Consider the following 15,411-nt stretch of genomic DNA (forward strand, 5'->3'; position numbering starts at 1 on the left):
TCGTGCTTTTTATGTTCTTTTTTGTTCTGTTTTTGAGAGAGACAAACTATACATAATGGCTCCTTTTTCTTTTACGATTATTTTAGTAATTAACATCAGGTTCATTAATATATTATGCCATGACTTTATCATTGTGATATTGTGGCTGCAAATGGAAAGAAAAAAGATTTTATTCTCAATAAAAATATATTTCGTGGCATAAACAAAACAAATTTACTGGCGTCGGCCTTAAAACATTCAAACAATTAAGCGTTCAAAAAACAAAACAAAAAGCCATAATTCAATATTTAGTCTATCTTCCTCTTATCTCGATCATCTTGCAGTCGAGTGGGCATGGAATTGACTAGTCTATGCAAATAGCGACTGTTTTTAGACACGATATTCCAGGCATTCTGAACATACATACATAAGTGTTCTGTCCATGGGCAGGTCTTTCATTGCAAACCCAGCAATCTCCAATCTTTCCTATTTTCTGCCTTCCTCTTAGTCTCCGCATATGATCCACATATCCTAATGTCGTCTATTATTCTTTTCAACCAGAGACTCAACCAGTTACTTTTTATCTTTCTAATCAGTTTCAGCATCATTCTTTCTTCACTCACTTTTTCAAACACAATTTTATTTCTTATTCTATCTGTCCACTTCACACGCACCGTTCTTCTCCACATCCACATTTCAAATGCTTCAATTCGTTTCTCTTCATTTCGTCGTAATGTCCATGTTCCTTCCCCATACAATGCCATACTCCACACAAAGCACTTCACTAGTCTCTTCCTTAGTTCTTTTTCCAGAGGTCCGCAGAAGATGCTTCTTCTTCTATTTAAAGCTTCCTTTGTTCATGTTTGCAGTTTTTCTTGGGAAGGATAGGCCTAAATGCGGTAACATCCCGTTGCTTTCCGCACACCACTATCTCTTTCGCATCTTATTAAATTCCAGGGGGCCCAAGCGTGGAGATGAGGAGAGTGGATTTGACTAATTGGGCCCTCCGGACTTCACCGAAAGTCACGGCAAGGGTTAAATATTAATTCTATCAGGATGTTTGACCCTATCAGAGATAGGGAAATCTCAATTAGCCTTTGCCCCCCGCATCCTGGACTAGCTTCTACGAATCATCAGAAAATCTTAGAGTGTGATTGGGCCAATTTTTCCGAAAATGTTTCCACACTTTTGCCCTCGTAGCTCAGCGGACGAACGTCGGAATTTAGATGTCAACGTCTCAGGTTCAATTCCTCGTTACTCCTTTTCATTTTATTGTGGTTCAAGATAGTATAATGTAATAATACAAAAAGAAAAACTAATAGCAGTATTATGCAACTGGATTTTTCCAAACCTAATATTAAATTTATGTTATTTATATCGCTAAAGAACGATTACAATATAAATAACTTGAATATTATTTATACAGTATCACTAAAGAACGACAACACAATATAAATGATAAATATCGGTTTGTTTAATTAATATAAGATATTATATAATACGTGTTTAATTATCTAAATAAAGTAACCTATTTTACAAAGAAAGATGTTTATTTGTGTTATAATAATTACCTACATAAAATACAGATTATTTATATTGCGAAAGAACAATAACAATATAAATAACTTGAATATTATTTTATAATGCTAATGAAGGAAAACAGAATATAGGGTAAATGATAACTTGAATATTATTTATATCGCTAAAGAACGATAACAATATAAAAAACGTGAATATTATTCATATCGGAATTTCACAGATTTATTACAGATGTATTTAAGAAATTGTAGAAGAATAGTAATTAGTAACAGTGTCCTATTTATTCTTCTTGGAGCCAAATTTGTAACTTTTAAAAGTGTGGTTACTATGTTGAAGTGTATGTGTTGCAACGGATGCTTGATTTGTTATGTATGTGAGTCAGTTATGGGATGCTTGATGTCGTCGCAATGTCGTAATTATAGTTTGATTGTGTTTGTGTGACTATTGTGTATTAATTTATGATGTATGGTATGGAAAGCTGCATATTTGTGTTATAGAAGTGTTACATATGTGTGTTGTTAATGTTTTTGTATGTTTCAAATTGATAACATATTTGTTTTGCAATCGCAATGCCTAATTTACGGATTGTTTATGTTTTGTTTACATCGCGTAAGCTAATTTAATTTTCTTTTCCATTTCTCTTTATGCTTATCTGTTTTGTGTATAAAACTATAGCCCTAACATACATATGTAAAATAGGGCTAACCCCCACTGGAGATACAATAATAATAATAATAATAATAATAATAATAATTATTATTATTATTATTATTATTATTATTATTATTATTCATATCGTTATAAAACGATAACAGAATACAAATGATGACTTGAATTTTATTCATATCCCTAAAGAACGATAACAAAATATAAATAACGTGATATCCATCAAGAACGATAACTCTATATAAATGATAATTTGAATATCATTTACATCGCTAAAGAACGATTAAAAAATAAAATAAAAGCTTGAAGAAGGCGCAAACCCACAACCTTTGAATCATTAAACAAGCACTCTACCGCTGGTCTGCGAGGAGCAGATATGGAACACTTCCATAGTTCCGGAACTGCTTGTACAAGCACATGCATCGTGTAACATCGCCGCGACCCGAAGTGGACTTTGAAAATATTCGCTGTTCACGAGTGCGGCCACTTTTTTTTTGACAGCTGTACATGGTTTCGAGAGAGACAATGCGACGATACGCCACTCGCAGGTCAGAGGCAAATACAAATGGAACGGAGTTTGACTCCAGTGAGTGAAAGGGAGGGAGTTGGGGGAGGTAGGAAGCAAGAGAAATGCATAGCTATCATTGCGAATCACAATGTTCTCGCGAGTCACATTTTCGCCACGGAATATTGTTAAGATTGTGTCTGTATTTTCATACGTTGTATATGGCTTGTATTTAACTCATTTTCAATATTATTAATGATTATGAGAATGGTGATTAAGGCGATTATGAATCATTGCACTTAAATTTCCAATCCATCATTGACCTTTGAGTGGGAAGCCATGGAAACTTCAGTCAGATTGGCCGGCCACAGGGTTTGAAATCGGGACCTCCCAAATGTGTGTCTAATGCTTTACCACTGAACCATATTGCTCGGTTGAAAGAATATTAATAAATATCAAGCGAGATTATAATTTCATCTGGATAGATAGATTCTTTCGCATTAGGCATTCGTAGATTTATCGACAAAATCAAAACCTCTCGTGATATTATTACCTAAGAAAATGTATTTTTTTCCTCACGATAACAACACTTGGTTTTTATGCTTCATACAATTATGAAGTCAAATACTATACATCATCGTGTTTGAATAGCCAATGAATTGAAAAAGGGGCCTTAAATAAATAACTGGAATCAAGATTGTAGCAATTACTTTCAAGTTATCTCTGCTGCCAGTAATGGCATTACCGATGAAGAATTTTAATTTTAGCACAAGAGATATAATATATTCGTAGGCACTTTTTCTGCTTTGAAGGGGAAAAAAATGCATGCCTCCAAACAGTACAGTGACAGGTGAAATATTAAAATCACACTTTATGAGTGTGTAACCACTAGCACAATGGATGTAACCCCTCTTGTACTAAATTCCCGATTTAATTACAGACATTAACTTTTTCTGGTATCGATTAAAGAGGATTAATGTTAGCGCTTTATCAGACATTTGTCTGCAAGTAGCAGCAGCGCCGTCCGTTCAATTCGCTACAGACAGGATGAAGAATAACCCTCGAGGGAGGGAAGGGGAGAGGAGAGAAACACCCCCGAGCGTTGTCAACGCCGCAGTACATGTCGAGAATTAATCTACAAGGTCAAAGACTCGGCGGTTACTTAACCGCAAGCATTGCAATCTTCCAGCAGGTATTGACCACGTCTCATATCTTACTTTTAGGGGTTTGGGATTGTCTATTGTTTATTCCCCTTCCGAATTTCCTGGCTTGTGAAAGTTACTCATCCCCGTAAACCCCAAACTGAAACACCCCTCATGATATAACAAAATTTATTGAATGGAACATAATTGTTGCACGAAGAATTTCATTTCATTGTATAGCGAATTATACATCTTCAATACCGGATGTCATCAAGAAAAATATATTAAATAAAACATATACCGTAAAGTGTTTATACAGAGTGATTCACAAGGATCTACTGCCACTTACTGAGCTTATTTCCGAAGGCATTCTGAACAAAAATGTCATATAAACATGTATCCTAATCTCAATATTTTCAAAGTTATACAAATCTGAAATTGTTTGTAAAATACCATTATTCTTTAGATTAAAAGGTAAAATAATATTAATAATAGAGAATGAACTATTCAGGAGTATCATTTCTTTAATCAGCTAGTATTCTGAAGATAAAAATGTGTTGTGAATCCATAGTTGCTTCGTACAAATTTTTTTCTTTCGATTTTTAACTAGAAAATTACATTTTTCTTACGCATTTACCCCAACAATTGTTAAAAATCATGTCACGCTTGTAAATTCTTCAAGACTGTACATTAGGATGCATAATTAAACTGTAAATAATCAAGTTCCTAAAGTCGTACGATTTGTAATAATTTTTGTGATAAGTGCGTAAGAATAATGTAATTTTTAGTAAAAAATTGAAAAACAAAATCTGTACAAAGCAATTAACAACACATTTTTAGCTTCAGAGCACCAACCAATTAAAGAAATGATACTTTTGAGTAGTTCATTCTCTATTTGTAATATTCTTTTACTCTTAAAACTGAAGAAAAAAGGTATTATACTAACAATTTCAAATTTGTGTAACTCTGAAAATATTGAGATTAAGACATGTTTATATGACTTTCTTGCTCAGAATATCTTCGGGAATAAGCTACGTAAGTGGCGGTAAATCCTCTTGAATCACCCTGTATATTCACTTCCGGTTTGCATCATCGCAAAGGAGTTTTCTAAAAGTTTCATTCATATCTCGTTCAAGAGTTTACGATTACCATGGACCCGAGTTTACATCTCGGCGATGGTGGTGGTGTATTTATGGACGACTGAAAAGACTGAACAACCATACCAGTTGTCACGAATGTTACATTTTTTTACTATTTTCAAACTCTATGTATTGAAAATGAAGTGACTTGTCAACCTTTATTATTAGTATCAATTTAGAAGATCAGTATCATTTTACAGAAAAAAAAAATTGTTTGAATAAAATTTATTATTATTGCAGAAAATAAAGGAAAGGTTCCGTCATCGATGTTACAAGATGTGTGAACTCATTTCAAATCTTATTTTTAAAAAATGTAAAAAAAAAACTGGTCTCTTCCTCAAGCGGAAAGAGATTCATTCTCATAGTATCCATGTGAAAGCTATGCAAATCTCATGGCATCCAATTCTTAAAAAAAAAAAAATCAGTAAATATTTCATAGCTGTTTCTTCCATGTCACGGATGTTACAACATTTTGTCACGGATGTTACAGATGAGTTAATGTCCTTCATTTTTCCAGTTTCAAAACAACTGTGTAAGTAAAATATTCACTTGAACTGTTGCTAATTGTTATTAACCCAATCTACTTAAAATAAATGGCAGAAGGAATATAGTACAGATAAAAAGTTCCTTGATCCTGGAGCTCTGGAATTAACAGTGCAGGCTCTCTAAATATTTCTTCAACAATAGCTCCTTGAAAAACATATATTAACAGCTGATCTCTCTATGAGTAAATTCTGCAAACTTTAGGGAAACAAAAAGTACCTATTACCTAAGCAAGACCACTTATATTCAATGCATATAAAACTTGTAAATTATATATATTTTTTGCAAATAAAATATTAGAATATTTAAATTTAGAGCCATATCTATGTCTTACATTAATAATAAATAAATATTTCTGAAAAAAATACTTTTTCATTGGAATTCCCAGTTTGCCTGGAATAGCTGTGAACAGTTCTTTATAACAGTGTCTTCGTCTAATACTGATCACATTATAGTTTGCGCTTTTATAATTTATGTAGATGCATTATTTTTCTTGTCATTCGTTTTTGCATTGTCTGCACTGTCCCACACGTTCTTTTCCACTTTTTTTTTTGGCACGTTTGGTGCCATTGGTTCACCATTTTTACTGTCGTCATTATCTCATAATTTTCGCTAGCAATAACTATGTATGTACCCTCCTTGAGCTCCTTGAGACCCTTGCACAAGAAAAAAGCAATACTGACTCTTGTCAACGTTATCAATTTCAATTTTCACATAAATATATATAATGAATTCTTCAATTTTATTTTTAATTTTCTGTACTCAACCTACCTTCTATAAATGAATCCATCTAGGTTTAACTTGCACGGCTGAATGTTATTTTATCAGCATATAACGTCATTTTCTTTTATAACATTTAATTTAGAAACTGCCATCTATCGGCTAATGGAATAATGAAAGCATTGGTACTGCCCCTATGATAAACTTTACTAACTTTATCTTACAAAAAAGTGTTACACATTTCATGTGAAAATGTTTGTGAAATGAAAATAAAGGGAAATAATGGAGTGAAGAAGTAATAGTAGGCGTATAGCAAGAATATAAAATGGAAAGCAGTGAAACAAGAAGGAAAAGAAGAAAGGAAAACACGAAAGAAAATATGGATTCATGGGCAGTATGAAAAAGAGAAGAAAGAAATTAGAAAGGTAAAGAAAGAAAACAATACGAACAAAATATAAAAGGGAAGAAAGCCGAAGAAAGGAATTAAAGAAAAACAGAAGGTAAATTAAAAAGAAATCCTCTACAATTGACCTCATTTACACTACATACGACTTCTCTGAAGTGACACATTTCGTTAACAAATTATGTTAATTCCTGTTTCACGCATTGTAATGAATGCATTCACATTCAATGTTGCCAACTCAAAAAAATGTTGCTACTAAAATAGTGCCAGATTTAATTTTAAATCAAATTACATAATAATTCTTCTCAATTCAGGACAACGGTATCCATGTACAATTTCGTAGAAGTGTTCTGTAATGGCGCCGATTTTATTTAGAACCGCTGTGGAAACTTAACGAAGTTCAGCAGGCTATATGATCATTCAACCTTCTACCTCGGCATTGTACCAATCCAATTTCAGTTGCCAGTGGACTCTTACAAATTCCTTCAAAATTCTTAAAATATTTTTCAGATCCAGAAACTGATGCGATTTTTAGAATTCTGCATTTCTTGGCAAACGCTGTTGCAATTCAGTCACTAGTTTTGGTAGAAAAAATGTAACAGTTTAAGCTTTTAGGTTCAACATATGAAAATATTAACACAATTTATCACTTAAGTAAGTCAGAGAATATCAACAGAAAATAAAATTATACTCTATATCAGGCATTTCCAACTGCGACTCTGTGACGTCACACGTCTCTGCTCTCATGCTCTTCGAGAGGAGAAGCATAGGTGAAAGATCAAAGTAAGGGAAGTGGCAGTGGAAGGGATGAAAATGTTTAAATAGCGTAGACACAACATTACCCCACCTCACGTCAGGGTTTAAGCTACAGTCGCATTTGTCACATTTTGCTAATCGCCTTCTAAAAATGCAACAGACTTTCTATGTAAATGTACGAAAATGCGATAACCACATTGGATTTCAGAAACGAAGATGGTAATGAAGAACATGAGATGTACATAAACTAATCAATTCTGGAGAATCTGTATTTAAATGAAATGCTAATGGAATGTGTAATGTTCGAAAAGATATTGAGCAATGGATTTTCAGGAATGTTTTGAATTGGTCACCCCTAGGGAGAAGAAAAGGACGACCTCGACTTACATGGAGAGGAGTTGCTGAGGCCATGGAAGCTAGAGGGTTGGAAAATGGATCTTGGGATGACCGACAACAATGGAAAAGGGGTATAAAGGCAACCGCTGAAGTGGAAACGCTTATAAAAGTAAAAGTAAAAAAAAAGTTCAGAAATGGATTTCAAAGAGTTGGTGAAATTCATGTAAGTTAAGTGAAAATTATTTTTCCTAATTGATTTATAAAATTTCATCGCATACGCCCACTGTAAATTGTGAGCAAGGATTTAGTTGCATGAATCTTCTAAAGACTGAAATTAGAAACCGCCTTTCAGTAAAAGGAGTTAGCATTCTGCTAACAAATCTTGAAGGGTCTACACATAAAGAATTTCAATGTTTAGAATACCCGTAAAATAACGTATTTTAATGTGATATAAATTCAGCAGTCATTTATTCTAAACATACCTACATACGTCTAATAATTTACTTATTGTATTCGCCAAACTTAGACGACCCCAGCTCAGAGGAAAGGAGTCAAAGAAGTCACATCAACATGCTCTTGATGTTTATGTTATGCAGTTGGCCGCGTCCCATAACATAATTCCTTTATAACAGTGTTGCCAAACATAGACGGCCTCAGCCCGAGTAGAGAGGTCAGCTTATCCTGTCACAAGAGACAACTACAGTACTAACTTCTCTGTTTAAAAACATCATACTTGCCTCAGCCCAGCGGTTAGGTTAATTCAGAGTCATAATGTGACAACGCTGCATAACTAACAGGCATGCACCGTATGATTTTGTTATGTTTTGGGTAAAGCATGAATCAGCAGAGTGGTGTGACTGAGGTCGTCTAAGCTTGGAGAGAGCTGTACATAAGTACACCTTATTTTATTTCAAGGAGTGTAGTTCGGTGGCTCCTTTGAACACCGAACTGCACTCCTTGAAATAAAATAAGGTATATACATATCTAGAATATGGTAAGATGGATTGAAAGTAATAGGCTACAACTGCAAGAAACAAATTACATAACTTTTTGTTTCTGCATAATTTATTAATTTTATCTCTCTGTATAATTATTTAGCCTATAATATTGCCCAAGATTTTCGAAATTTGTACGAATATAATTTTTCATTTCTGTATTTTTGCGACAATTATTTATTTTCTAGCTTAAACCCTGCCTCACGTGCTCTACCAGATCTGCTAGGAGAAGGGAAACACGCTGTGACGTCACAGGTGGGATAGCTAGAAATGACTGCTCTATATTGAATTACATTAACAATACCTATTAAATTTATTTTGACCTTGTAGTTTGGAATGGAATTCATTACGGCTCAAGTGTACTTCTTTCCTTTCTTTTTCACGTGAATTTCAAAGAAAGAATTGGGAGAAATCGCCACAAACCCACAAAAAAAAAGCAACAGGCTATTTGGTTACAAAAATGGAACATAGCATCTAAAAATAAAAGTCAGATACAGCCCAACATTGAAACAAAACAGCTAAAAAATACCGCAGACTGTGAGATTAAATTTCTTCCGGCTATCTGTGCTTAAAAAAAGGTAGATCTAGCCCCAAAACGACTAAATTGGCAACATTGTTCGCTTTTATTAAAATACATAATGTAATCCCCTCATTCATTTACTTAATCCAACACGGTTGTGAGTTCTTGACAGCAGACAGTGACCTTTCCTTGACGCAGTAAAGACATTAAAATTCATTATCATTGTTGTTATAGGCCCTGGAGCTTGGAAAAGAAACGCTACATAAAATTAATTAAATGAGCACACGAGGAGGCAACAAGATGCGGAGGGACGCCATAACAGGGATGTTTGCTGCTGACAGCTGATTAATATATGAACCAGGCTACACCGCGAAACCAGGAAATTAAAACCAGGCGAGCCCTACACTAAATTCTACTTATCAGCGTCGTTTCAAAATTTAAAACAAATATTCCAATTTAAAACAAGTACAATAGAATCCATCACATAGCAACGCTTCTTTTTTTTATCTGGTTCCTATAGCACAAGTTTTTGGCGCATGCAGGAAATTGGTTGCGAAAAATCTCATTTCATACCGAGGGAACATACAACTTCCTTGTTTGAATAGAAGACTCCCAGACAAAACGTACAGAAACTAACTTTCGCCTCTCTCCACCTCACCTTTTCCTACCCATGTCTGTTTTACATATCATAACAATGGAAGAGTTTTCTTTCTAGAGCTTTCCAGACTTGTGTGTGTGCGTGTACGAGGGGAATGGGAGGGATGTGGTGTGTTGATCATAAGCAAGCCTTACAAAAGCAGATCCCGTGATGAAATAAAAACATGGCTTCGCATTTTTGTAAAAACTAATTAAATTTAAGCTCACAATGAAGACAATACGCGTCGCTGCAAACATTGGTACGGAGCATCTTTGAAGAAATTATTATGGACAAACAGTGGCTCATCCAACTGTCGGATTCAGGAAAAACGGTAACAAGTTTTAAAGACAATAAATCTTGTGAGATTTCTGGTAGAGATGTTCTCTAAAATGAAACCAATAACACTTTTATGGATTTTAAAGTAATTAAATCTCTCCCAGAATATTTAACACTCTTGCTAACAAGAGAGGTAATAGGATTATCACACTAATGATTTTTCAATACTATTTTCATTTTTTTCCATATTTTGTTTTTTAAATTCCATGTCTTTGTCTGCTATACAGGGTGATTAAGAACTTATGTTACAGAAGAATATGGTAGATAGAGAGTACTAAAACAAACATTTTTCATTAATCAATGTGTGTCCTATCTCGCACCCGTACGGCGCTGCACTTGTTTCAGTGTTGTGATTGTTTGCCACATTGTCATTTTTTGTTGTTGCTATGCGCATTGATTCGTCATTGTCTGTTGTTTTTAGATACATTAATTGAAATATCAGTCATCAGTGTCAACATTTAAAAAATGGAGCGTTAGGGCCTGAGTGAACTAGCCGACGCGACGTGCTTTTGGTTTTAGCATCAAAATGCAGTAATATCCCAGTTCGCAAGTTGTGTTGTTCACTGATGAAGTCCACACTTGTGGAGTAACGGTCAGCGCGTCTGGCCGCGAAACCAGGTGGCCCGGGTTCAAATCCCGGTCGGGGCAAGTTACCTGGTTGAGGTTTTTTCCGGGGTTTTCCCTCAACCCAATACGAGCAAATGCTGGGTAACTTTCGGTGCTGGAGCCCGGACTCATTTCACCGGCATTATCACCATTTCGTTCAGACGCTAAATAACCTAGATGTTGATACAGCGTCGTAAAATAACCCAATAAAATAAATTCACTGAGAAGCAATGTTCATAGTGGATGGTATTTTTAACACACACAACCAGCACATCTGAAAGCAGATAGGTACTTGGTCCACATGTCAAACCAAATCGCTTAAGGGGAGAAAATTATAGGTGCTTTTTGAAAACATCCTGCCCATTTTATTGGAAGAGATACCGCTTACAGTATCACCAGGACATGGTTCAAGCATGACGGAGCTTCTGTTCAGTCTTGCGGCAAGACAACAGCTGACGGCAATATTTGGTGACATCTGTAGACCATGTCGATTATCTTTTCCACGGATTGTCGATGCCTGTAACATCATACATACTACACCTGGCAAATTTGAACAGGTCCGGCAGTCAATGCTTCGACGATGCCAGTATTGTTTACAAGAAAGGGAGTGTCCGTTCGAAGCTCTTCTCTAATGCACAAGTTGTCAAGCGTCATTGTCTGTTGTTTCTCATTGGAAGCTTAGTCATCAAAGAGTCAAGCCACTGACCGTTGAACGAATGACTACCTACCAGCCACAACAATGAAACAAGTGTAGTGTCATACCGTTGCGAGATAGGACGCCCATTGCTTAATGGAAAATTTTTTGTTGTAATACCCTCTATCTACTGTATTCTTCTGTAACATTAGTTCTGTATCACTCTGTATATCTACTAACATTATGAAATAAGAGTAACACAAATAACTAATCCACTTTAAGAAATAATTAACATTATTAATATGGGATGATCTTTTTACTCCCCTTGGCAGACTGTGTCATGAAAATTTCAGGTTATGAAATTCAATTTGTAGCTTAATGTTCTTTTTTTTGTTGGTATTGTTCCAAATTATATGATTTTGTGTTGATGACTGATATTGTTACCTATATTACCATGACCTTTGGTTTCCAATTTTTTTGTTAGGTTTAGGTGCTTATTTTGTTATAAATTATTAGTCAAACTTTTTTGGGAGATGTTTATCATTGTTGTATAGATTGCATTCGAATATTTGAATTTTAACAATGAACTGAAATGATGTCCAACTTTTTTGGAGATGTTTATGGCTACACAGATGATAAGCCTACTGGAATATTGGAATATTTCAATTTCAACAATAAAGTGAAATTATCTCCAGCTTATGATAAAGTACTCTGACGTTCATATAGCTTGTAGTTTGTCTTCCACTCTGTCAAAACTATACAGCAATGAGGGGTTTGTATTGAAATGGGAGACAAGTTTAACTATACATTATCTCATAGCGTTACCAATTACATATATATATTTTTTTCAATAAAATGGACCGTGACTTTTGAATCAACCTGTATTTTTAGAAATACGAAGATTATTTTAGATTTTTGTATTTTCTGTAGGTCCAAACCCAATAATATATAAATTATTAAATATTCCAAATGCTTAATAAAAATTGGTACATGATCGTGATGGGGTAATTGTAGTACTACCCCCACCCACTTGGCAGTAGTAACTTGTTAAAAAAAACTTGGTAAGAGAAAAGTTAAAAAGAAATCAAGATAACTGACAGAAAGTAATGTACCTACTATTGCAAAATACTAGGGAAATGTTGATATTGGTATTCATTTGTAACGGATGTACGTCTGGAAACAGGTTTCGCTCAGTATGGGGCCGTTCGAAAAGTGACATGCGCAAGTAACAGCCCGCTTAGCGGTGATTCAGCGCGTCAGCTTCGGCAATAAAATCGCGCCACTTAATATGTTATATCACATACTTATGGCTTTTAAGGAACCCGGAGGTTCATTGCCGCCCTCAGATGAGCCCGCCACCGGTCCCTATCCTGAGCAAGATTAATGCAGTCTCTATCATTACATTCCACCTCCCTCAAATCCGTTTTAATATTATCCTCCCATCTACGTCTTGGCCTCCTCAAAGGTCTTATTCCCTCCGGCCTCCCAACTAACATTCTATAACATGTTATATTACAGATGTAATTTATTGGCTTGCCTTATAAAAAGTGCTGGAACTGTCGACAATACTCTCACACATTTTATAATTACTTATTTTTAAACATTTCTAAACACGCACTGGATATTGTCTATATCGATAGAATTGAACCCTAGGTATAACTTATGTTCAGTTTCATTCAACCTATGAAAGTAGGCGATTTACTATTTATTTATAATTTGGCCGCTTTTTCTCACATCTTTCACTAAATTCTACATTGTTCAAATTGTTGTTGAATGCCAGAATATTTCCGTATAAAAATAGCACTACAATTTTTTTACTTGGTTATTTAACGACGCCGTATCAACTACGAAGTTATTTAGCGTCGATGGGATTGGTGATAGCGAGATGATATTTGGTGAGATGAGGCCGAGGATTCGCCATAGATTACCTGACATTTGCCTTATGGTTGGAGAAAACCTCGGAAAAACTCAACCAGGTAATCAGCCCAAGCGGAAATCGAACCCGCGCCCGAACGCAACTCCAGATCGGCAAGCAAGCGCCTTAGCCGACTGAGCTTCGGCGGTGGCTACTACACTTTTTGTACGAATTTCTTATAATATATATATCACATATATTATGAAGGTTCGCTGTTCCAATGTGTATGTCAGCTGTTTATTAATGGTATAATCTTGACGTCCCTTCTGCCCATGTTATATGCGCAAACTATGTAACACAAAACCTTCCGACACTCGTTCCTGGGAAAATGTAGACACTATTCCTTGGAAATCGAGTTTGGTGTATGACAGTAAAAGTCCGACGGAATTTAATTGGGCTAAACCTGTTTTTTAACTGGTTATTTTACGGAGCTTTACTAACTGCTTTGTTTATCTAACGTATGAATGAGACGAACATGATAACGCCAGCGAAATTAGTCCACTCCAGAACCGGAAGTTATGCAGCATTTGCTCTTAATGGAAAATTCTGGAAAAAACCTCAACTAGGTAAATTGTCCCAACCGAGATTTGAACTCGAGAGCGCACGTTTCATGGTCAGAAATGCTGTTACTCCACAGCAGTGGGCATCTGTTTTCTGGCGAACACTCTGTAGTATTGAGAATGATCGAAGTAAATGAACTGCCTTGCAGATATAAGATTGATTAAATAAATATAGTCTATTCTTATCAAATAGGTCGTCTCACTGAACTATCTGTTGTATCACAAATACCCAACATACAACATTTCAGAGATGTACACATGCGACCGCTATTTAAGATAAACACGTGCAGTGAGAAGAAGATATTAATAAAGCGTCACTTCGGAAAGCCAGCTCGCTACTGTTATTCTAATCTCGCACTCCAATCCTTCCAGTTGCCATGGACACGCTCAGTTGTTTTTGTTTCTTCCAGGAGAAATGTGTTCGGCCGCCGTGCAATACTCGGGAAGACACAAGATGGATGGACGCAGCGCGAGGGTTATTACAGGATTCAATTGGAGAGCACGTGGGGCCCAACTTGGACGCATCACTTTCGGCTGACCCGCAATATCTACACAGGAATGCAGAATCAAATATCTGGAACTTTTGCTTTTCTCTGCTCAATGATGCAACTGTATTAAATATTAGGCACCGAAATATTTTGATATTTTATTGTTTTCATTGTTTCTCTTATCCTTTCTCTATTTTTCTGACAATGATACTTCCTTATTACTTAATCGATATTTCATCCTACCATGCTCTCATTTGTTCTCTTTATTTCTTCTTCTCTTCCTTCTTCTTTTTCATTATCTTCTTCTTTTCAAGGATTGGGTTATAATTCTGTTCCGAAACTAGAAGAATATTTGTTCCTTCCATAGTTCACTTGGGTGTCCAACGTCTCGTCGTCCTTTCGGTTTATACAAATAAGCCTGCCTCGTGAAACATTCTGGGGACATTCTATTTAAATGATCGTTGCCATTTCTTCTGATATTTCTGTATTTCTTCAACCATCCTCTCATATTGCAATTGTTTTCTTATCTCACTACTTTTTTTGTTAATATATTAACAAATTGTTTGTTTTTTGTTTATTTAATTATTTATGTCTGATATGCGTCCGGTTTTTTAGGATGTGAAATAAGTATTTTTGTTTATAAAGGCCAGGTCTCGCCTATTAATATCCCACGGGTGATGGGCAATAATATTTTTACAAGGCAGGCATGACGAAGTTCATGAACAAATGGCATTTCACATTTACACTAATAAATTAGTTAAAAACAGAAATAAAAAAATATAATAATTTTACCGTAACGGGAGGCGAACTCACAACCTCTCGTACGGATGCCAGACATCTTACCACTGGGCCACACACAGCTCGTAAGGTTGATTACCTTGTAGACGGACGACTTTCAATCAAGATACACCACAGCAATGCCTTGAAGTGCAGTGCGTTTACACGAGTAAACCGCGCGATAGAAGTTAGCATTTCTATCGACCAAGAGTCGG

At 35.4% G+C, this 15,411-nt stretch overlaps 1 protein-coding gene across 1 annotated transcript in view; it reads right to left on the reverse strand.

The window, feature by feature from the left end:
* LOC138712041 (EGFR adapter protein-like) overlaps window positions 1–15,411 on the reverse strand; it is a 1,474,549-nt gene that overhangs the window by 990,943 nt on the left and 468,195 nt on the right. The gene's annotated exons all lie outside the window — the stretch shown is intronic.

The sequence above is a fragment of the Periplaneta americana genome, chromosome 13, assembly GCF_040183065.1.
Source record: "Periplaneta americana isolate PAMFEO1 chromosome 13, P.americana_PAMFEO1_priV1, whole genome shotgun sequence".
NCBI lineage: Eukaryota > Metazoa > Arthropoda > Insecta > Blattodea > Blattidae > Periplaneta > Periplaneta americana.